This window comes from Pleurodeles waltl, chromosome 1_2, assembly GCF_031143425.1.
Source record: "Pleurodeles waltl isolate 20211129_DDA chromosome 1_2, aPleWal1.hap1.20221129, whole genome shotgun sequence".
Lineage (NCBI taxonomy): Eukaryota > Metazoa > Chordata > Amphibia > Caudata > Salamandridae > Pleurodeles > Pleurodeles waltl.
In genome coordinates this window covers 736923932-736947222 of record NC_090437.1, presented here as the reverse complement: position 1 = coordinate 736947222, position 23291 = coordinate 736923932, and positions in this window count along the sequence as shown.

The window sequence follows — 23291 nt, the reverse complement described above, 5'->3', positions numbered from 1 at the left end:
ACAATGCTAAACATTTGAAAAGAAGTTACAGATTAGACTTTGATTTAAAAGACTTCGAGCACATGAGGTCTGCCGGAATGAAAGCGCATTTAAAAGAAATATTACAAAGTGCGCAAATCTGGGGAGCATTAGAAAAATGGGAAGGCAGATGGGGTAAGAAAAGAGACAAGGAGAAAGGTGACAGCCCAGGAACAAGTAAAGCAAAAACTTCACCAGATACGGAATCAGTAAAAATACTACCAATGAGAGACAGCTGGTGGGGTTTTAATTCATGTACCGTGGTCCAGAGGAGACATTTTGGTGGTTATTACAACTTTGCAGGAGGTGTTAATCCGTCCCAAATGTGACGGATATACCACCAGTCGTATTACGAGTTCCATAGGATATAATGGACTCGTAATACGGCTGGTGGTATATCCGTCACTTTACCGTCATTTTTGGGACGGATTAACACCTCCTCCAAAGTTGTAATCTTTTACAAATGATTATCCCAGGTTGAGGGAGAAACCAATCGAGTGGTACCAACAAACAGATAGGTTTGTGAAGCTTGCGAAGTGTCTCTGGGAAGACCTGAATACCTTGTTTGAGATGATTGTTCCGCCCGACTTATGGCTTGAGTGCAAGAGAGGGGTAGACTGGCCAACGCAGGAGCCGGCAAGGGATAAGGTGACCGGAGCACCCTCTGAGTGTCACGGTTTTCACTGGGCTTACCGTCGAAGTTGATGAGGGTTGGGGAATGACCCCGATTCTGGCAGGTTCTGCTCTGGCCGAGGTAGGGGCGACCCCTTCCGGTAGCCACGGTGCTGTTTGACAATAGCAAGCCACTACAGTCCGTGCCCTCCAGAAGGAGTCCCAGAGGAAAAACCCCAATAGGGTAAAAAACCTCCAACAGGAACTCCCTGAAACAGAAGGAGGACACCAAGGCATTAGAGCTGAAGATCCGAGGGAACAGGAAGACTGGAGACAAAGACAGGTCAGGAAATACTGGATTCACAAGAAGAAACCAGCTGGAGCGTGACTACCACCAAAGGAGTGTTGCAACGCAATGAACAAGCAGTTGAATTCCCCTTATATACCCCTAGACAGGAAGTAGGAAACAGGAAGTAGAAACATCCTCATCTTGGATTGGGGAAAAGAGTATAATAGTGAATAAAGCACATGCGTCAAAACAGAGAGAAACAATGCATGCTGGGAAGAGAGGAAGTGGGCAGCATGCTGGGAAAGGGAAAAGGCAGGCATAAAAACACCACCATGTGCAGGTATTCAGCTTTTTCCTGTAGATACTGGTAAGTGGTCAAGCAGAAGTTTATGTACAATAGTCTGAATGTAAAGTGCACTAAATGCGCTATGCGCAGCAGGTCTGAAACCCACTCGGGGTCTCAAGTCCTGCCGCGTCTGCCCTTGCGGCAGAAACGAAAGAAGGGGGCGCGGCGAGTGCTGCGACCCCTGACCAGGCTCGCGGCTTCTCCCGCGGCCTGTCTGCAAGCCGCGGCATCTCCCGCGGCCCGCACACAGGCCGCGGTATTAAACAAATGCCGCGCCGTGGCGACATGAGCCTGCGGCCGCGGCCACCGCGGGAGCCGCAGCGTGACACTGAGGAGGTGATGAAATACTATCACAAAGTAATTGAGTTTTTGAAGCAGAAGGTGTCGCCGAAAGTGACTGATTGGCAGAAAATAGACCGGACCTCACAAGAGGTTAAAGAATCAATACATGCTTACTATGAGAGGTTGTTGAAGGCATTCAAACATTACAGTGGCACTGAGACAATTGAGCCGAAAGATATAAACAATCTCGTGTTCAGATTTGTTGAAGGGTTGAGACCAGAAGTTAGCCAGATGATTAAGAATCATTTGATCTGTTGGCAAGCGAAGCCGATTGATGAGGTGTTGCAATATGCAAAATACTGTAGTGATGAGATCGAGCTGAAGCAGAAAAAGTTGAAGGAGAAAGTGACGGTGATGCAGATAAGGGCTGCGCAGGCAGGAATACAGGGAAATGGAATTCAGCAGATGATACAGCAACAACCGCAAGGGAATGGTGTGTTTCAGGCACAACCAAGAGGTCGGGGTCGAGGTTTTGTGAATCGTGGTCCGGATTTGAATACTGTTGTGGTTCAAAATGATGCCCAAGGAATGAAAAATTTGTCACCATGTCACGCGTGCGGGGGCGTGGGGCATTGGAAGCGGGAATGCCCAAATGTGGTGCAGGATGGTGTCGTTCAACAAAGCACTAATGTCAGTACATTGCAAAATATGAGAGGTCCAAAATTGAGAAATCCAAATCCAAACTTCCAAAATAATATGGTACAGATGCAGGGGTTACAGCCCATGCAGCAAATGCAAATGCCGCGTTTTCAACCAGCGCAAATGCAGCAAGTACAACAGCAGGTTCCCATGGTACCTAGACAGCAAATGCAACTACCAATGGCTCCAATGGGACAGCAGCAGGTGATGCTTCCTCAGCAGGTCACAGGTCAAGTAATGGGCCAAAATAATACAATACAGCAATTCCCATTGCGTGGTGAAGATGGAATGAATGAGGAATGGTCGGATGATAGTTCAGACAGTGAAGAGTGCAGGCTTGCAGCGTCCCTAGAAGTAGATCAGAAGGGACCCTATGTAGAGGGAAAGGTAATGGGTCACTAGGTCTCATTCCTGGTTGATACCGGAGCTACACGCTCTACAGTTAGAAGTGCAGAGGTTCCGAAATTGCCACTTTCGGGGCGTACCATAAGAGTGGTCGGAGTAGCTAACGAGTACTTGACGAAACCAATTACAGATCCAGTGCAAGTTGAGATTGGCAACTTCCAGGGACTGCATAAGTTTGTAGTCTGTGATTCAAGTCCAGTATCCCTACTGGGAAGAGACTTACTGTGCAAGACGAAATGTTCGATTACCTGTTCCAATGATGGAATTGAGGTGCAGACAAACAGTGATGATGAAGGGGATGATGGTCAGTTCTCAGAGTCGGAAGCAGAAACCGCGAATGAAGATTACCCTTTGATAACATTATTCCCGATGCTCACAGTGACTGACTTACCAGCCGAGTTACAGGGAACGGTGACAGAGAAAGTGTGGGATTTTACAGGAAAAGAAGTGGGATTGATAAAAGGAGTGGAACCATTTAAAGTTCAAGTGAAGCCAAATGCAGTGTTTCCCCAGGTGCCGCAGTACCATCTGGCACAAGATGTTCTTATCCAGGTGGCACAAATAATTGCGGACTTTGTAAAACAGGGAGTCCTGAAGGAGGTATTGAGCAGTCCGTGTAATTCATCGATAATGGGTCTGAAGAAACCTTGTGGGAAGGTTCGAATTGTGCAGGACTTGAGAAAAATAAACAAGATTGTGGTGAAGTGTTGCCCCATAGTGCCAAATCCATCAGTGATCATGTTTCAGGTCCCGTGCGATGCTGAATGGTTCACCGTTGTAGATTTGTCACAAGCTTTCTTTTCGATACCTCTTCATGAGGACAGCCAGTTTTTATTCAGTTTCAAATTCCTGGACAAGGTGTACAGTTGGTGCAGAATTCCTCAGGGGTTTTCTGAATCACCGTCCATCTTCAATCAGATATTGAAAAAGGACTGAGAATCTTTAGTACTGCCTTTCAATTCGACACTAGTACAGTAAACTGACGACTTGCTGATTGCATCCAGGACAAAAGATGACTGTAAATATGACACAATTGCCTAATTTAATCATTTGGGTAAGAACGGACATAAAGGGTCGCCAAATAAGCTGCAGTACTGTCAGAAAGAGGTGAAGTACTTAGGGTCCAGGAGAATATCGAAAGAAAGGGTGACAGCCATTTTGCAAATGAACCCCCCGAACAACAAAGGGAGATGTCAGGATGTTTTTGGGAATGGTGGGCTACTGTCGCCAGTGGATACCCAACTTCTCAATTATCTCAAAACCATTGATAAAGCTAACAGGCAAAGAGATTAAGGATGAACCATACACCATAACCCTATCCAAAGAAGAGCTTGAGTCATTTATGGAATTGAGAGAGTGTATGTGCAGGGCACCAGCTTTGGGTATGCCTGATTACACAAAACCTTTTCTACTGTTTTGTCATGAACGTGATGCTTGTTCTTTGTCTGTCTTAACACAGGTCCATGGAGGTGCAAACTGCCCTGTAGCATATTTTTCAGCTACCCTGGACCCCGTCGCAGCAGCCTTACCGGGTTGTTTGCGCACAGTTGCAGCAGTTGGTCAAAGCCTCACGCAGTGTGAAGGCATAATGATGGGACATCCCTTGACAGTAATGGGTCCTCATTCAGTCCAAATTTTGTTGACTCAAACCAAAACTCAGCACATGACAAATGCCCGACTTACCAGATATGAGACAATTATATTGGAGTCACCTAATGTTTCACTGAAGCGATGTACTGTATTAAACCCGGCAACTCTGCTTCCTGTTGAGAATACCGAGATTAATATTGAAGAGGAAGTGGAGCATGACTGTCTTGAGGTAACAGAACTATGTACCAAGCCCCGACCTGATATTCAAGATACGCAGTTAAAGGAAAATGACTGTATTATGTTTGTTGATGGATCCTGTTTGAGAGACTCAGTCGGAATGCTGAGAGCAGGTTACGCTGTATGTAACACAGCTGGTATCATCGAAGCTTCCTGGCTCGAGAGAGTGTATTCCGCACAAGTGGCAGAATTAATTGCCCTTACTAAGGCGCAGCTGAAAATTTGAGAGTCACTGTCTATACTGACAGCAGATACGGATTTGGAATTGTACATGATTTTGACCAATTGTGGTCACAAAGAGGTTTCATGACCTCTTCTGGTTCTCCTGTGAAAAATGGCAAACAAATTAAGGATTTGTTACATGCGATTCAGTTACCTCTTGAAATTGCCGTGGTGAAATGCAAAGTCACGTTAAGTCGCAAGACTTTGGCGGTCATTCTGACCGCGGCGGGCGGCGGTCGCCGCCCACCATGCGGTTACCACCGAATGACCGCCCCGCGGTCAAAAGACCGCAGCGTTCATTGCAACTTTCCCGCTGGGCCGGCGGGCGACCGCCAAAAGGCCGCCCGCCGGCCCAGCGGGAAAGCCCCTGCAACGAGGAAGCCGGGTCCGAATGGAGCCGAGGGAGTTGCAGGGGTGCGACGGGTGCAGTGGCACCCGTCGCGATTTTTACTGTCTGCTAAGCAGACAGTGAAAATCTGTATGGGGCCCTGTGAGGGGGCCCCACGACACCCGTTCCCGCCATCCTGGTTCTGGCGGTGACAACCGCCAGAAACAGGCTGGCAGGAAGGGGGTCGGAATCCCCGTGGCGGTGCTGCAAGCAGCGCCGCCATGGCGGATTCCCTGGGCCAGGGGAAAACCGGTGGGAAACCGCCGGTTCCCCTTTTCTGACCGCGGCTTTACCGCCGCGGTCAGAATAGCCCAGGAAGCACCGCCAGCCTGTTGGCGGTGCTTCCGCTGCCCTCCACCATGGCGGTCATGGACCGCCAGGGTCGAAATTACCCCCTTTGTATCCATGGGAAACGGCTATGCAGATCAAGTCGCAAGATTTTGTGCATTGAACCGTATATCGTTCAAGGACCAGTGGGAATTGTTACCGCAAACTGAGAATGACACATGTTTGAACCTTGCATTAAGGGTGGTTGATACACTAGACGAACTAAAGACGCTACAGGGTCGTGCTAGCAAAGAGGAAAAAATGCTCCTGGCAGAGAATGCAATGTGTACAAAGAGCAGACGACTTATGGGTCTCAGACGAGGGGAAACTGTTTTTGCCAAACAGTCTTCTGTCACAATTTGCGAGGCTCTACCATGGACAGGCACATCTTGGGAGAGACGCAATGATCAGGTCATTCAAGATTGACTGGTTTAACCCAAAATTCAGACATGCCGCATAGGTCACCTGTCACAGGTGCATCATCTGTCAACAGATGAATGCCGGAAAAGGGACTGTGGTGACATTGAGCCACATAGGGAGAGCTGGTGGTCCATTTAGCAAGATGGAAATGGATTTCATTGAGATGCCTGTTTGTGGAGGATTGAAGTACGTGTTGGTGATTGTGTGTGTTTTCAGCCACTGGATTGAAGCTTACCCCACACGTAGAAATGACAGTCTCACAGTTGCAAAGCTGCTGCTTAGGGAACTAATACCCAGTTTCGGGTTTCCGGTATAGAATCAGATAGAGGCAGACACTTTGACAATGAGGTGATTAAGCTCTTGTGTGCCGCATTAGACATTGAACAGAAACTGCATTGTAGCTACCACCCTGAAGCATCAGGACTAGTAGAACAAATGAATGGTACCTTAAAATCGAGAATGGCGAAGATGTGCGCAGCTACCAATATGAAATGGCCAGATGCATTGCCCTCAGTACTGATGTTTATGAGGAACACCCCTGATAAGAAGACAGGACTATCACCCCACAAGATCCTTATGGGTAGAGCTATGAGGCTGCCCGCAGTACCTGCAAATGCTCTTGTGAGTATCACGGATGATATGGTGTTGGACTACTGCAAAGGTTTGGCTGATGTGGTTCGCTCTTTTTCTCACCAGGTGGAAGCTAACACATTGCCACCGATCAGTGATCCAGGTCATACCCTGCAAGCCGGTGACTGGGTGGTTGTCAAGAAGCATGTGAGAAAGTCGTGTTTGGAGCCGCACTGGAAGGGGCCATATCAAGAAATATTGACAACAACCACTGCTGTGAAATGTGCAGGCGTTCCGAACTGGATACATGCCAGTCACACAAAGAAGGTAACATGTCCAACTGATGAGGAACTTGAAGTTTCTGACTCAACAGTTCCACAGAGGGAAGTCTCAGGGCCCGAAAATAGCCAAGAGGGAACTGAGACTCCAGGAGAGCCCACTGAGAACAGCCTAGTCCCTCAAACAGTAAACGAGTTTGAGAGAGGTGACAGTGTGCCTATCTCAGTAGAGGCAGCAGGAGAAGTAAATCAAGGAGAGGTTCTCCCAGAAGCAGACGGATACGGGTTAGAGCTTGAACCCGTTACAGATCCAGAAGAAGAAGAAGAAGGGGAAATAGTAGAAAGAGAGTCAAAGTACACCGGCATCCCCTGAGCCAGTTGCTGGTCCATCAAGAGAAAACACCAAAGTACAAGAGGAGGGTGCTGTTCAGCGTCCTGAAAGGACAAGTAGGAAAAAGACGCATGAGGGAGATAATTGGCCAGAAAAGCAGGCTGCGAAAGAAAGGGTCGCACCAGGTGAAACAATAACAGAAGAAACTGATACATCCCGAATAGAGGATCTAAGTGAAGGAGAATTGCAAGGCGAACGCAAATTGAAAAGGAAAAGAACTGCAAATAGAAGGTATGCAGGTCCTGAATGGGCGTATGCAACAACATCTGAATGGCAACAAGAATTCTTAGCGTTCTGTTTTGATCGAGAAGTACCAGGCCAATACTACGGTACCTGAAATCAGTCAGGAAAAGAGACTGTGTTAAAACTAATAAGAGATTGAAAGTTGGAAAAGCTAAGAAAGAGACTTATAAATTACCGGATGTGACACTGATAACCTGAATTGACTTTGAAAATTTGATTATGACAAGCTGCTAACCTGATTTGACAAAAGGGTCCTGGAGTGCGTGAAACGCTCTAAATATACGCAGAGAGAGAGAGACTTTTTGCATTGAAAAAAAAAAAAAGGAGAGAAAGTTTATATCATCCTCAATTGGTTATTGTTCCACTATCTGATTCTTTCCAGACATGGCTTATAATAGAGGTAGTAATAAAAAGGGTTGGTTAAGTCTTATATTAGGTGTTGTGTGTGCAATAATAATTGTAGGTGTGATTGTGGGAATGCCGTGGTTGGATAAGAAAGTGACTAACAGTGCTTCAAAACCTGAGACTGCAACACTAACACTGTGGGAAAAGTTTGAGCAGGATGCAAAACACTTGCATGAGGGAACTAACTCAAAAGGGGAACTTTCTAATAATGTTTTCTATTGCTTGCTGAATGAGTATGTTGAGACCATGGATGCGAAAAACTGTTATGTGTGCACAAAGATTCCTTCATCCGTGCAAGAAGGGGTCACCTATCATAGCCTTCCACTAACTTACGGGATAAGTTGTAGTTTGCTATTAACAAGATTCTATAATCAGGAGCATGTGCAATATTTTTATTCAAATTTTGATGTAGTGTTTTCTTTTGTACCTGTGATTGAGTTTCTGATCAAGCTAGCTAAGGAGCATATTATAAAACTAGTTAGAGGTTTCTTTGAACCGACGCTTACATTTGGGACAGCTTATGCACACCGCAATTATCTGACTTGCTTATTGACACCTGTAGAGAAAAGCTTTTTAGATCACACTGATGATAGATGCAAGGCATTGAAAGAAAGGTTAGAAAAAGGGTTAGAGAAACGCACATATGCAAATTATTATGCTTACACTGCAATAAAGACGCAAGGGAAATTAGCTATAGATGCATTACATGTTGGAAGGCTTTGTATATATAGGCCAAAATCTGAACATGACACTTTATTTGTGGGAACGAGTGAATGCAGGCATGTGTTTTTGTTTCAGAGTAAATGGACATTCATGTTAAATGGACAGGATCCAGCGATCCATGGGATCTATTATATTTGTGGACTTAATGCTTATTACCGTCTTCCTAAGGGATGGTATGGGACATGTTATTTGGGAATAGTTTTCACAAAGATCTACCAGATTGATTACTTAAAGCAAATACCTAAAACGTCTGAATTACAACATGCTAGACAAAAACGATAGACAGTGGCTGCTGTCTTTGGAGACATATTTGGTGCCATAATTCCTTCAGGGGGGGTTATCTTAAACTCTATAAAGATTCAAAAGTTGTCTACTATTGTGGATAACATGCTGACAAATTTTACAGGGGCTATACTCCTGATGGATACTGAACTTGCTGCGGAAAGAGCTATGACTCTTCAAAATTGGCTTGCTTTAGACATTCTTTTAGCAAAGAGTGGCGGAGTCTGCAAGATGCTCAACGAGCGTCATTGTTGCTCATATATACCAGATAATAGTAAAAAGATGAGAGGTATGCTTACTAACCTAACTAAAGATAGTGCAGATTTTAAGAATTTGAAGGAACCTGGAGTGTGGGAGAAATTAGGGAAAGGAATTGCCAGAGTAGGGAGCTGGTTTAGCAACATTTGGAATGGGTACTTGCAAAAATTTAAGGGAGTTTATTAATTGTTCTGACCTGTCTATTAGGATTATGGGGAGCATGCAAAATTAATGATACAATTAAAAGGAATTGGACAAAGAGAAACAAAAGAAATTAGGAAAATGAAAGGGAGAAAATGTTTAATGAAATTGGGAAAGTTCACACAAGGGACAAGATGTTGAAATGCGCATTATGCATAAAGTCAAAAAATTAAAGTGAAGAGATATAGGAAAAGGTTTGTGTGATGACGAACGTCATCAGAGGAGGGACTGAGAGAGCGTAGCTTTATAATATATATGTATTAACATGAAATGTTTATGAATCAATGTGTGATAATGCTGCATAAAAACTATAATGATAGTAATTTTGCTTAGACGTGCACTTGAATTGTGACCACGGGGAGTGGCCACCAATGTATACGTAGACTAATAATAATAACCAAAATGTTTATTTTATGTTTAAATAAGTTCATACTAATGATTGCGTTATTGAATCTGTACTGAAATCCTCATAGGCCTTAAGTTAGCATGAGCCGAAGCTTAGCTGCCTGGGCTCTCATATTAAATGCATTTTTCTATTTTTCAGTATGCTGACTCACAAAGGGACATGACCCTGCGTGTTCTTTTTCTTCAAATTAGAAGACAAATGTAACCATGTTAGATCCGTTCTCACAGTTTCTCTCGTTTGCAGAATAAATGTTAAAAGTAAATTGAAACAGTGTAGATTACTGTTATGTACAAGGTCATTCAAACCGGTGAAGACAATGGAACTGCTGACCAAAAGATGTGCAAAGAATTACAGAAAGATGAAATCATAACGAACATGCCACCTCTGAAGACGTCAATTACGAAGACCAATCAAAGACTTGTAAAATAATATGGGGTGAAGAGTTGGGTTACCTAATGTACTTTCTGATAGGTTAAAGATAGTGGGGTATAACTAGTGTCCAATAGAATTTTGGGGGAATGTACAATGGAAAAGGGATAAAAACCCATGTCACGGGGAGTCATTTAGGTGGGTTAGGGAATGCTATTGATTTTATCCAGAAACTCTGTCACTCTGTTTGGTGACTTGATACTTTACTAAAACCATCCTTGCCCTTAGATTGTCCAAATTTTACAGTTTACCTCCTTATGAGGGAAGTGCCCTTTTGCCCCGGAGCTGAATCCTGACTGATGGCGAATTGACTGATGTCCTGAGGACGAAGACTGAACCTGTGCGCTGACCTAAACTTTGGAGGGTAATTATGACAATGAAATTGTGATTTGTCTGTTTGCTTTTCCTTTCTAGGTTTCAACTGCTTACTTTTGACAGAGACCTTAGTTAGATGTGTTCCAAATTGTTTTGCATGAAGCCCAACATGCTAATGCTAATCAGTGGTTAGGACAGGTGTTCACCGAAACTGATGAAAATAGACAAAGGACCGAAAACTATGCTTTGTTGAACTGATGCGATATTGACGCTCGGCTAAACTTGATCTATGTTCACGCCGTGTTCTGTTCTGATGTTTGTGATTCTCGCTTTAATGAAATCTTATCAAAGTTGCCATATCGTGACTATGCTATTATGTTTCTTGGTTTTGAGATTGACGTATCTGATATTAGAATTGTAAGCAATAGGGAATAAAACTCATAAAATTCTACTAAACTGGTGTGGTTATTCATGGCTGCAAGGTCATGGTAGAGTTTTGAATTGATTAATGACTTTGACTAAAGTGAAATGCATTGTCGTGATAAATATTGATGACATTATTGATGTATTGATTGATATATTGATTAGCTATGTCGTCCTAAGGTGTCTCTCAACTGTGTCAAAAGATTCATTGGCCTAATACGAGTCCTGATGTGTAATAAAATATCAGAAAGGGAAGCATTAACACATGCATTGCAACACCTTGCAAATAAGGCGTGGGGATTTTGGCCTAGTTGGACCACATTAACGTAAAAAACAATTAAGTTAATCTGGCGCAAGGTGGCGCTAGGGCACTATAAATATGCACCTCAATTGTATTTTGTAAGTTTGCGCCGCTTTTGCGTCAAAAAATGACACAAATGCGGCTCTAAAAAATTATAAATCAGGCCCCATGTTTTTCCACAAGAAAAGGCAAGGCAACAACTTTTGTAACATGCACCTGCAGTTTTTAGGAAGGTAAAAAATCCACACATGTGAAAGAAAACAATCTTTGCATGTTGGCACTGCCTTATTGTCAGGTATGAATGACTGACTTATGAAATCAACTAACTGTATTTATTCTGTTGCCATGAAATGTAATTGTCATTTTGCTATACCATGGGCGATTTAGTTGAACAGAGGTTATAGTGTAAATTTGACATTTGCGTTTTGTTGAGTGGTCTCTTGCAAAGTACGAGAACATCCCTAATTGTATAATTCTGTATAATTCTGTAAATATTTCAAAATGAATAATACAGGATAGGCAGGCTTCCCTAGATTAAATTATATATTTTAAAAATCAGTATGTCAACCTATTCTCAACTGCGGCATAACGAAAACCGGACCCCCCCCCCCGCAAGGAACACAGAGGGGGCCCCCCTCCGGACTCACTCAGGCCTAGTGCTGTGCAAAGGGGACCCCCTGGAGCTTGCCCTCCCCCACAAAGCAGGGGCTGCTGGGATCTTTGTTAAGCCACTGATGCTCAATTGGCAAACATGGGATTGTCAAACTTTCTCCTGTGCATGTTATGTTATTTCGTTCATCTTTAAGGGCTTATGAACAGATAAAATAGCCAAATACAGGACATACTTGTCAGAGCCTTTCGCCAGTGCTTGAGTAGTCAATGTCTCACCCCAAATTATAGATCTAAATTTCATTGGCTGATCAGCATGTCAGAACGGACTCCCAAGGGTGATTTGCTCCTTCTGCATATCCAGTTCTTCGGCAGAGCAGGATGCTATACAGACTCTGAAATACGGTGGTATCTTTCTCAAGGTTCAGAAGTGCAGAAGAGATTAAGAAAAGAGGAGCAGCATTCTAAAATGAAAAAAGTATGAGAAAGTAAGCTGATTTCTGTTGTTCAAGTGCTCCTTACTTTCAGGCTGAAAAGCAAAATTCTGCTCAGGACAAAAACTAAAGTACCATCTGATGATTTAGCTGGCACTCACTTATAATTTGAATTTTAAATTTCTAAAGAGCATTAAACCAACTAGGCATTAAAGTGCTAATGCTGAAAACGCGAGAGAGGGGAGCCAATCATAGGGGGAATTAAAGTACCAAAGCTGCCAGGGAAAACAGACAAACCAACTGTGAAGATGTAAATAGCCATTTAACCTGCTTGCGAAAAATCAGATAAGAGTTTAAACTTCGGATAGATTCCATCCGGATGTTCCCCACCCTGGTAGCTGCCACCGGCAAAGTTTGATCCCCCCCCTAGGGACAGTCTCCTTTCTCTGGCCTGTCGATCTCAGCAGTCTGCTGGGAGCATACCAAGTGAATGTGGACCTGAGATAATATGAACCCTGCTGATAGAGAGCCTTAAATACCAGACACAGAGCTTTGAAGGTGACCCGCTTCCTCACTGGCAACCAATGGCGAATCCCCCAACCCTCCCTTACCAAACTGAATTTTGGCAAACCAAGCACCAACCGGGCCAGGGCATTTTGGATGACTTGAAGAGTATTTAAAGAATACTGATTGGCATTCAAATAAGGGGCATTACAGTAGTCCAGGCGAGATGTTATAAGTGCAATGACAATTGACACCCTTAGGCCCATATTTATACTTTTTTAGCACCGCATTTGCGCCGCTTTTTGATGCAAAAATGGTGCAAACTTACAAAATACTATTGTATTTTGTAAGTTTGTGTTGCTTTTGCGTCACAAAGTGGCGCAAATGCAGTGCTAAAAAAGTATAAATATGGGACTTAGTTCCTATGGTAAAAAGGGGAATATTTTCTTCAGTGTCTTAATGATCCAAAAACTTGAGCTCACCGTTCTACTTATCTGGATATCAAAGGTCAATGTGCTGTCAAAGATTACCTCCAGATTTTTTGCCACCGTAATCAGGATGGGAGGTGGACCACAGATATCCGGCCACCAGCAGTCATTCTGTTTGAATTCTTGGCTCCAAAGGCCACAATTTCAGTCTTCTCCCATTCATTTTTTGTCAGTTCTCCCTCATCCAAGTATTGACCTCATACAAGGCCTATATTTTTCTGCACCCCTTCCCAATCATCAAAGATCAAGACAATGATTTGGGTCTCATTGGCATAAGAGGAGTCTTGAAAACCCAAAGAATGCACTGATTGCACGACAGGGGCAGCGTACATGTTAAGTGAGGTAGTAGTTGGGGAGAAACCCTGCAGAACTCCACAAGGAAGCTGAAAAGTGGTAGGCCTACAGTCCCTGCAACTGACAGCAAGTATCCTGTTCACTAAGAAGGACTCCAGAAGGTTTAAGGCCACATCCCTCACCTCAGCCTGTCTCAGCCTTTGATCCAAAAGAGATGGAGAAATGGTATCAAAGGCTGCTGACAGGTCAAGCATAACCAAAATAGCAACTCCCCCTTGATCAACTTGTTGACAAATGTAATCTGCAGCAAAAGCAGATCAGATTTGGTGCTATGGTTGCTCCTAAACCCATTTTTGGAGGGGTCCAATAGTTCATGCTCATGTAATTTTTGCACCTGTGCTGCAACTGTAGCACAACAGCAGACTATGAATTACAGGCTGATAAACTTTCTACTAACCTACAAGCAGAACATCACCCTGCATGTTTTGTGAAACTAGCCCGCTGGGCCCGGAATAACAATGAAGCAGCTCTCTTACAACCATGTGTATGTGCACAGGATAACACCATCACATGTGTGACTACCTTTAAACGTAATTCCACCACCTTCAAAGAATAATACAAAAGCATTGGTCTATCCTGGGTACAGAGACACTTGAGTTATTCCTTGAGCTACCCCTTCCATGCTTTGCTTTCAAATGTAACAACAACTTAAAAGATATGGTAATTCAAACGGACCTGCAAAACATACCGAAGAATACACAATGCTCCCTGTGAGACCAACCACCTTTAGCTGGACATTATCAATGCGGCTCATGTAATGTTTGTGACCTTACAGCACCCTTAAAGAATTGATCCTGAATGACACCTGCATTTCGGGTACAAAATAATCCTATCAATTGCAACACCAGAAACTGTATTTACACGATTGTGTGCCCTTGTTGAAAAAGATACATAGGTACCACGACTAGACCTGTTAAGGTTAGGATTATGGAACACCGAAGTCAGATTAGGTGTGAAAGGAATACTACAAAAGTGAGTACCCACCTTTTGGAAGTTGAGCATACACTAAATGACTTTTGTTGGCCTATTTTGGAGTCCCACCCTACCATGTCGAAAAATACGTTGTTCCGGAGGGAACAGAGATGGATATTCCACCTGTCAACACACAAATCAGGTTTAAATGAGGACATTTTGTGGGGTGGGGTGGATGACTAATTGTAGGAGGCTGGCCTGGTTTGTAGTGGATACCTTGGGTACTTAAACCTTATACCAGGTCCAGTTATCCCTTTTTAGTGAAGTAGTAGTGTACTAGCAGCTTAGGCTGATAGAGGCAGCTATAGCAGAGCAGCTGAGGCTGAACTAGGAGACATGCAAAGCTCATGCAATACCACTTATAGTTACACAATACTTATACTCAAGCAAAGACAATACTCAGTGTTACCAAACATAAAGGTATTTATTTGGGTGACACAGTACCAAAAATATCTTAGAGATAATACTCCTTCTGGAGGTAAGTATTATACACAATATATACACTAGACACCAAAATTAGACAAGTAAATAGTGATAGAACAATGCAAACAGTAGGAAATTCTATAGAATGCAATGAGAGAAAATAGGTATAGGGGCAACACAACCATATACTAAGAAAGTGGAATGTGAATCACGAATTCCCCCTAGACATGTGTAGTGTGGGCAGAATCGCTGGGAGAGTAAGAATACAGTAGAGGTAAGTAAATTACCCCACCCCAGAGCCCAGAAAAGCAGGAGTAAAGTACTGCAAGTTTCCTTAGAACACACCACCTCATTTTGGGGCTTTTGCAGCAGCCAACCAAGACCTGCAAAGGAAGGGGACTAAGTCCAGAAGTTGAAAGAAGTTCCAGGAAGGACAGGAGCCCCTGCCAACCCAGATGAGGGTGCAAAAGAAGAGTCCCTGGTTAGTTGAAGACTGCAGAAATGCACCCTAGGAAGATGCCAGTGGGTTTCTGCATGGTGCAAAAGATGTCCCACAGCTTGAAAATTGTTGTAGATGAGATTTCGTGTCGGAAGTCACCAACAAGCCTTGGCTACGACAAAAGTGCATTTTGTGGTAAAAAGGCGATTGATGGACCCAGGAGGGTCCTGGGGGTCTCAACACTGTGTGAGGAGGAAGAGGGGGCTCTCAGCACTTTAGAGAGCCCTCGGGATGCCAGGCAGCACCCCCAGGAGTCACAGGATCTGGGTTCAAAAGAGGTGCAAAACGTGGTTGATACAGCACAACAAAAGAAGGTGCTACGCTGCCGGAGAACAACTCAGCGAGTTGAGCATCACAGGATAGAGTTCTGGGGACCTGGGCCAGGCTATGCACAAAGGAAGTTTGCAAAGAGTGCACAGAGACCTCAGGAGGCGAAGAAGAAGACACAGGGTAACATCGTTCTCGGGGAAGGCAAGGTCTTACCTCCTCCAAATTGCATCAGCAGGACCTCAGGACAGTCTATCTCGATGATGACCACCCTCTGTGTACTTAGGAGCATGCTCATTGTTGTGAGAGGAGTCCCAGGGTACCAGTCATAGTCTTGTAAAGTGCCTGCTAGGAGCAGGGGAGTGACTCTGTCACTCCACTGGAGATTTCTTCAGTTCTTCTGTTGCAGGATGAAGACAGGGCGTCCCTAGAGCGTGCACAAAATGGAAACTCTTGCGGTTTCTGACTTCGAGCTGAGGTTGCTGAAGAAAAGTGTCTCTTGTAGACACTTTGTTGCAGTTACAGCATTACTTGGAGCATGGTGCCATTGATCTGAGGTCAGAAGAGTCTGAAGTTGTTGCAGAGGATTCCTGAAGGAAACTTGCAAGCAGAATCTGAAGAGAACCCACAGGAGAGACCCTAAATAGCCCTGAGAGGGAGATTGACTACCTTATCAGGTATGGACCTATCAGGAGGGGTCTCTGACGTCACCTGCTGGCACTGGCCACTCAGAGCCCTCCAGAGTGCCCCCTCACCTTGCAAAGCAAGATGGCTGAAGTCAGGGACACACTGGAGGAGCTCTGGTCACTCCCCTTTCCTTTGTCCAGTTTCGCGCCAGAGTAGGAGACAAGGGGTCCCTGAACCAGTGTAGACTGGTTTATGCACTGAGGGCACCATCTGTGCCCTTCAAAGCATTTCCAGAGGCTGGGGGAGGCTACACCTCCCCAGCCTGTGACACATATTTCCAAAGGGAGAGGGTGTAACACCCTGCTCTCAGAGGAAATGCTTTGTTCTGCCTTCCTGGGACTGGGCTAGCCAGACCCCAGGAGGGCTGAACCCTGTCTGTGAGGTGGCAGCAGCAGTAGCTGCAGTGCAAGCCTCAGAGAGCTGGTTTGGCAGTACTGGGGGTTCATGGTGGAGCCCCCAGGATGCATGGAATTGGCTCCCCAATACCAGATTTGGAATGGAGGGACAATTCCATGATCTTAGACATGTTACATGGCCATATTCGGAGTTACCATTGTGAAGATACATATAGAAATTGACCTACATGTAGCGCACATGTGTAATGGTGTCCCTGCACTCACAAAGTCCGGGGAAATGGCCCTGAACTATGTGGGGGCACCTTTGCTAGTGCAAGGGTGCCCTCACACTTAGTAACTTTGCACCCAACCTTCATCAAGTGAAGGTTAGACATATAGATGACTTGTAAGTTACTTAAGTGCAGTGAAAATGGCTGTGAAATAGTGTGTGCACTATTTCACGCAGGCTGCAATGGCAGTCCTGTGTAAGGGTTTGTCTGAGCTCCCTATGGGTGACAAAAGAAATGCTGCAGCCCATATGGATCTCCTGGAAGCCCAATGCTTTGGGTACCTAGGCGCCATATACTAGGGACTTATAAGGGGGCTCCAGTATGCCAATAGAAATTGGTAAATGAAGTTACTGACATACAGTGACAAAGTTAAAAGCAGAAAGAGCATAAGCACTGAGGTTCTGATTAGCAGAGCCTCAGTGACACAGTTAGGCACTGCACAGGCATACACATTAGGCCACAAACTATGAGCACTGGGGTCCTGGCTAGCAGGATCCCAGTGAGACAGGCAAAACACACTGACATATTGTTTTTTATCTATGAGCACTGGGGTCCTGGCTAGCAGGATCCCAGTGACACAGTAAAAACACACTGACACACATTCACAAACAGGCCAAAATTGAGGGTAACCATGCTAGAAAGAGGCTACTTTCTCACACTAATTAACTTTGCTTCTATGTACATTCACCCCTTTCTCACCTCTTGATTTTCTCCCTTTATATACTGGCTCTGTAAGATTATGAGCAGTTTAAGTGGCAGGGGTTAATAGGTGTTCTCTTAATGACACAGTCTCTGTAGGAGGCTTTAACAATACAGATCATAATTTCATATCAGGATTACCTTCCATATCACAATTTCAGGGATATTAATAAGGCTATAGTTATAACTAGTTTTTAGTTAACAGCACCTTTCCAAGATGATGACCGTTTTGTTGCCTATGTTGTGGCACTTTTTGCTTCCTGGTTTAACCCTTGGCCAGGTTAGGGCTGTGATTGAGCTGAATGAGGCATCTCTCCATCATGGTGACCCTTTTGCAGCCTGTTAAATGGTCCTATTCACATCGGGGTCACGGTTTATACCTAAGAAACTTTCAGTTGCGTTGGCGACCACTTGTTACTTTCTTGACAATGGACCGTTCTTTGTTTTTTAGCTGTGTTCCACAAATACTGGCTTTGAACAGACCTTACTTTTTCTAGCACTCATTTTGTATTTTTGTAAAGTTATATCCTTCTAAGATGGCGACAGTCGTGGGGCTATAGGCATGGTCTGGGTTAGTGCCTTGCCACGGCTTCTGCCTTTCACAGCACAGCTGGGGCCGCTTGTAGTCAAACAGGCACACTTTAAGTACCGCCCCCTCCCTGGTCTCCATTGTCGTTGGGCCTGCAGTGAGGGTTAGGTTGCAGCACACAGCACAACGAAATTCCATGAGTATGGGACTCTGTCCTACAGAGTCCAAATGTTTGTGTCTCATTAATTTTGAAATGAACACTGGAGGGGTTCTCTCAGTATTCATTGAGGCTTTACCCCCAATGTCTCTCCAGTTTGTTTCTGCAGATTAATGCACTACTCTGATTTGACCCAGGTGCACTCTATTTACCTGAATGGGGTGAGCAATTACATGAAGTGATTTATGACAATTGTAAGCCTAACCTGCAGATGCTGGATGCTTGTTTCTCATGTGTGCTCACCTTTTTGATATGATAACAATCTACCTCTATGTCTTGTATATCCTGTTTGTCCTGAGTTTTCTTGCCATGCACACTGTGACTTTTCACTTGCATGTTTGTGCCAAAAACGCCATTTGACACATACAGTGTTATTGATAGATGTTAGAGAGTATTGACGGTTTGCAAACTGCCTATACTTTTATACGTTTTTACTTTCCTTTCCGTTAGGTCAGTTTTAGAGTGATTGGAGGATGACTGTAGATAGCCAAAGTTCTTTCATCTAGGGTGACATAAGGACTGTTATCCAACACTCTCCACACTGATATGTAGATTAGGTTTACTGGTCCTGATGAATTGCCAAGATCTTTGATGACAATAAGGGCAATAATCATGTTGACCGATATACAGATATAATCTTGAGCCATCTGGATCATTGCATCCACCAGCGGCTGTATTATTTTTCTTTTTTAATCATAACGAGAGCCTTTCTATTAAAGTATCCTTTTAGGTATCTCTTAGGTATTTTTAAATCACTTTGACACCAGTCTGCACCTAGAGCACCCAAAACTTCACTTTTGGAATTAAAAATTATCTCTGGCAAAGTGCCCCCTCTCAGAAACCATTGGGCATTGCAGCACCGGCCCACTGAGGAACAGACCCGAGTAGGAAGCCTGACACCCAGTTGGATGTGTGAATGCTCTTGCTCCTGAGCAACAAAATCCCCTGAGACCCACAAGCTCATTTAATAACTGACCTATTTTCTTTCTAGTCACTTCACTGCTTCTTCCTGTACTCTAGTAAAGTAAGTGCATAAATGTTAGGCAATCATAACCATAAACCACCTACGCATTACTTGATGAAGGTGCACACAGGTGAATGATCAGTCCTATGAATATTTGTTCTATTAGTGACTTCTGAAACTGTTTTCACTCGAACAAACACATGCAAGACTTCCACACCATTTTTTAAAATCTTTGCTAATAAAACAAAGATTGTCCTAATATACCTCAGATTTTCTGAATAGCTGTAACTAGAACAATGACACCAGTTGCAACAAAAGTGATTATTCAACAAAATATTAAATAGAATTGCAACAGTTTGATGGTATTTCAAAATTCACCTAATCCAATAATGAAATTAGTCTGTGGTAACCAGCCCTTCCCTCTTTGTCCTTAACTAAACATTCTTAGCACCAAAAGTGCTTTTCTAAGTTCCTTAGATGCCCTATAGCCAGCATACTTTAGCTGAACAATAGAATTGTTAGGAGTTATCTTCAGTACCTGGGGAACATCACTTTCAGTCTCAGTTATGGTATTCTCAAGTTAATAACAACCTCACTCCAGGGAGCCAGTGGCCTTTGCTAAGGGATGTTTGCTGCTCAGCTGGCACTAAGCTCACAGGAACAGCTGAGATGCTGATCTTACAAATATATGTCCATACTGACTTCAATACACTTTTCTGAGATTTTTAAGAAAAGATTAGACTTCAAGATGAATGATGTAAAAGGCAAAAATTAGCATATGAAATCTGTTGTACACTCACTAAATTGTGTCACACATTATAAATCCCTTTACTAAATATGTATGAATTATTAATGTGCCATCAACCTATAATGGTGCAAACAATTTATTTTGTCATGTGCACTTAATACTAAATGAAACAAGAGTTTATAAATGGAAATGTCATGTCACTATTGTTGGTAAGATGAGGAAGATTGTGCAGGACACAACTCTGTCTAGTTGGCAATTGTAAGCAGTGACACTGCCATTTAGATATGCATCCACAGGTGTTGGTCCATGCATGCCACAAGGATAAAGGACACTTCAGCCTGGTGTCTTGTGAAGTGGGTTCTCTCCGCTGAGTCAGCCAGCCCAAATGTAGGGCTTGGGCGCACTGAGAGACATGGCTAAGTGCCAAATTAATAGGAGAGCAAGAGACAACAACTGCTTAAAATTATTTTAGAACGTGGTCCTTTTCCAATGTCTTGCTCAGTGGTTTGCACTCATTCTTACAGTCCTTCCTGCATAGCTCCTTATTTTATCAGGCAACTGGGCTGTGAGTCACACACATTCTTAAAGTCCTTCCTACAGAGCTCCTTACTTCATCAGGCAACTGGGCTTTGGGTTGCTCTTCTAGGCAGCTCGTTGCTGTAGGGATATCTCCAATGACCCTTCTTCTCTGTGATAGCTCATTGTTTTTAAGCACTGCCTCAAGAAACACTTCTGGCAAAATTCTAGCAGGGCATCCTAATCTGAAAAGGTGGGTGGCTTCCAAAGACACCAGCCCTGAAATTCATAATCGCTCCCAACACAAAGCATGTGTTGTCAGGACCCCAGTCAGAGATCGCTGGTATGCTAACTGGTGGAATTTAACCCATATTTGTATATGTACAGCAGAATAACATTTCTGCTCAGTTTTGGGTCAGGTCTAGTTTCAGAGGAGTTAGATCTTGAGTCATATCTCTTTATTCAGCAGATGTGGCAGGAAAGGGGTGATGCTGGGTGTTCCCTGTAAGTGGCTTGTGAGTCAATGCCACAAAAGGGGTAAGCTCTTTTACACTTTCCCAATCCACAAAACATTTTATATTTCAAAGCTTCATAATGTTCAATTCTGTAATATGTTGTCTCTTTTTATTTAAGATAGTAGTACCCTTCTGCTAAAACATATGACAGTACTTCTTTTCCAATAATATCTTGCTTCATCAGGACATAATACATTAGAAAGTAAAGATCTCTTCAAACACCTCTATTTCTTGTTATCTACTATTGCGTGTTTCCGTGTTGCAGAAATGTGAAGGGAATGTAATGTCCCTGTGTAAGATACTTGAATATTAGTTAAGGAGAGTGTAAGAAATTGGGTTATTGGTTGGAGAGGTGTGGAAGCCCCATACAGGCAACAACCACAATCCTTGTCAGGGTAGACCATAAAAAGGAACTAAATTAATCTGTGCTTAACCCTCTGGTAGCTTGGCACAAGGCAGTCAGGTTTAACTTAAAGATAATGTGTGAAGTATGTGTGCAGCACACAAACAATAATAAAGTGAAAACACAACACAAGAAATATCCCAAGCCAATTTAGAAAATTAGAGTAAATTTTAATTAAAAATGATACCAAAATGTCAAAAATCCAATCAGTAGAATGAGAGATATTGAATTTCCAGGTTTTCATGAAAATAAAGTCAAGAAGCAAAAGGCGCCACTCGTTGTTACCTTGTCATGCTAGATTGGGGAAAAGTCACAAGTTCAGGCTGGCCCCAATGGAGCACGGGTTGGATATAGGGACCAGGTTACCTTCTCTTGTCTGACGAGAAGAGTTCTGTTCACGTTGGAGGGGGCCATGACGAAGAAGCTGTTGGCACAAAGAACAGGTTGAGCTTTGCGGATGGTGTAGCTGTAGGGCGAAGAGCCATTTGTCTCATTGGCAGTGGCCTCGGGCTGTGCAGGTCTTGCGTTGCTGGTTGATGTGGCTGGCGGGAAGAGCAGGTATCACCGGATCTTTGAGTTGGTGGCCATCATGGGCTGCAGAGGTTTGGTGCAAATCGGTCTATTTGCAGTTGTAAACATCAGGTTTCCACCTTCTTCTTGTGCAGGAGCTCTCATTGATGCCATCAAAGGGTCCACGACTTTGGAGGGGAAGCTCTTGGGAATCAGGACTCACTTCAGCATAGGCCAGCAGCAGGGCTCAGGCAGCTCTATGCAGTTCCAGTTGGCAACTGGGCAGATGTAGGAAGGCCTCTAGAAGCTTGTGTTTCCTTGTAACTTACCCAGGAGGTAAGTCAACTGGGTCACTATTAGTAGCCTGTGATCAAGACAAGCAGGTCTTTTCTCCCTTTTATCAGATTGCAAGGCAGTCCTTCTACCAGCAGTTCAGTCTTTCCTCTATTTCTTTCACAGAAATATTGTGTTGTATTGTATTGTGATGAGTGGTTTGTTATGAAAGTCTCTTTGTTATATCTTGTAAGGAAATGCCTCCTTGGCATGGTTACCCCCTGACTTTTTGCCTTTGCTGATGCCAAGTTATGATTTGAAAGTGTGATGAGGCCTGCTAACCAGGCCCCAGCACCAGTGTTCTTTCCCTAACCTGTACCTTTGTTTCCACAATTGGCACACCCTGGCATCCAGGTAAGTCCCTTGTAACTGGTACCCCTGGTACCAAGGGCCCTGATGCCAGGGAAGGTCTCTAAGGGCTGCAGCATGTCTTATGCCACCCTGGAGAACCCTCACTCAGCACAAACACACTGCTTGCCAGCTTGTGTGTGCTGGTGGGGAGAAAAATCCTAAGTCGACATGGCACTCCCCTCAGGGTGCCATGCCAACCTCACACTGCCTATGGCATAGATAAGTCACCCCTCTAGCAGGCCTTACAGCCCTAAAGCAGGGTGCACTATACCATAGGTGAGGACATAAGTGCACAAGCACTATGCCCCTACAGTGTCTAAGCAAAACCTTAGACATTGTAAGTGCAGGGTAGCCATAAGAGTATATGGTCTGGGAGTCTGTCGTACACGAACTCCACAGCACCATAATGGCTACACTGAAAACTGGGAAGTTTGGTATCAAACTTCTCAGCACAATAAATGCACACTGATGACAGTGTACATTTTATTGTAAAATACACCATGGAGGGCATCTTAGAGATGTCCCCTGAAACCATACCCGACTACCAGTGTGGGCTGACTAGATCAGGCAGCCTGCCACACACC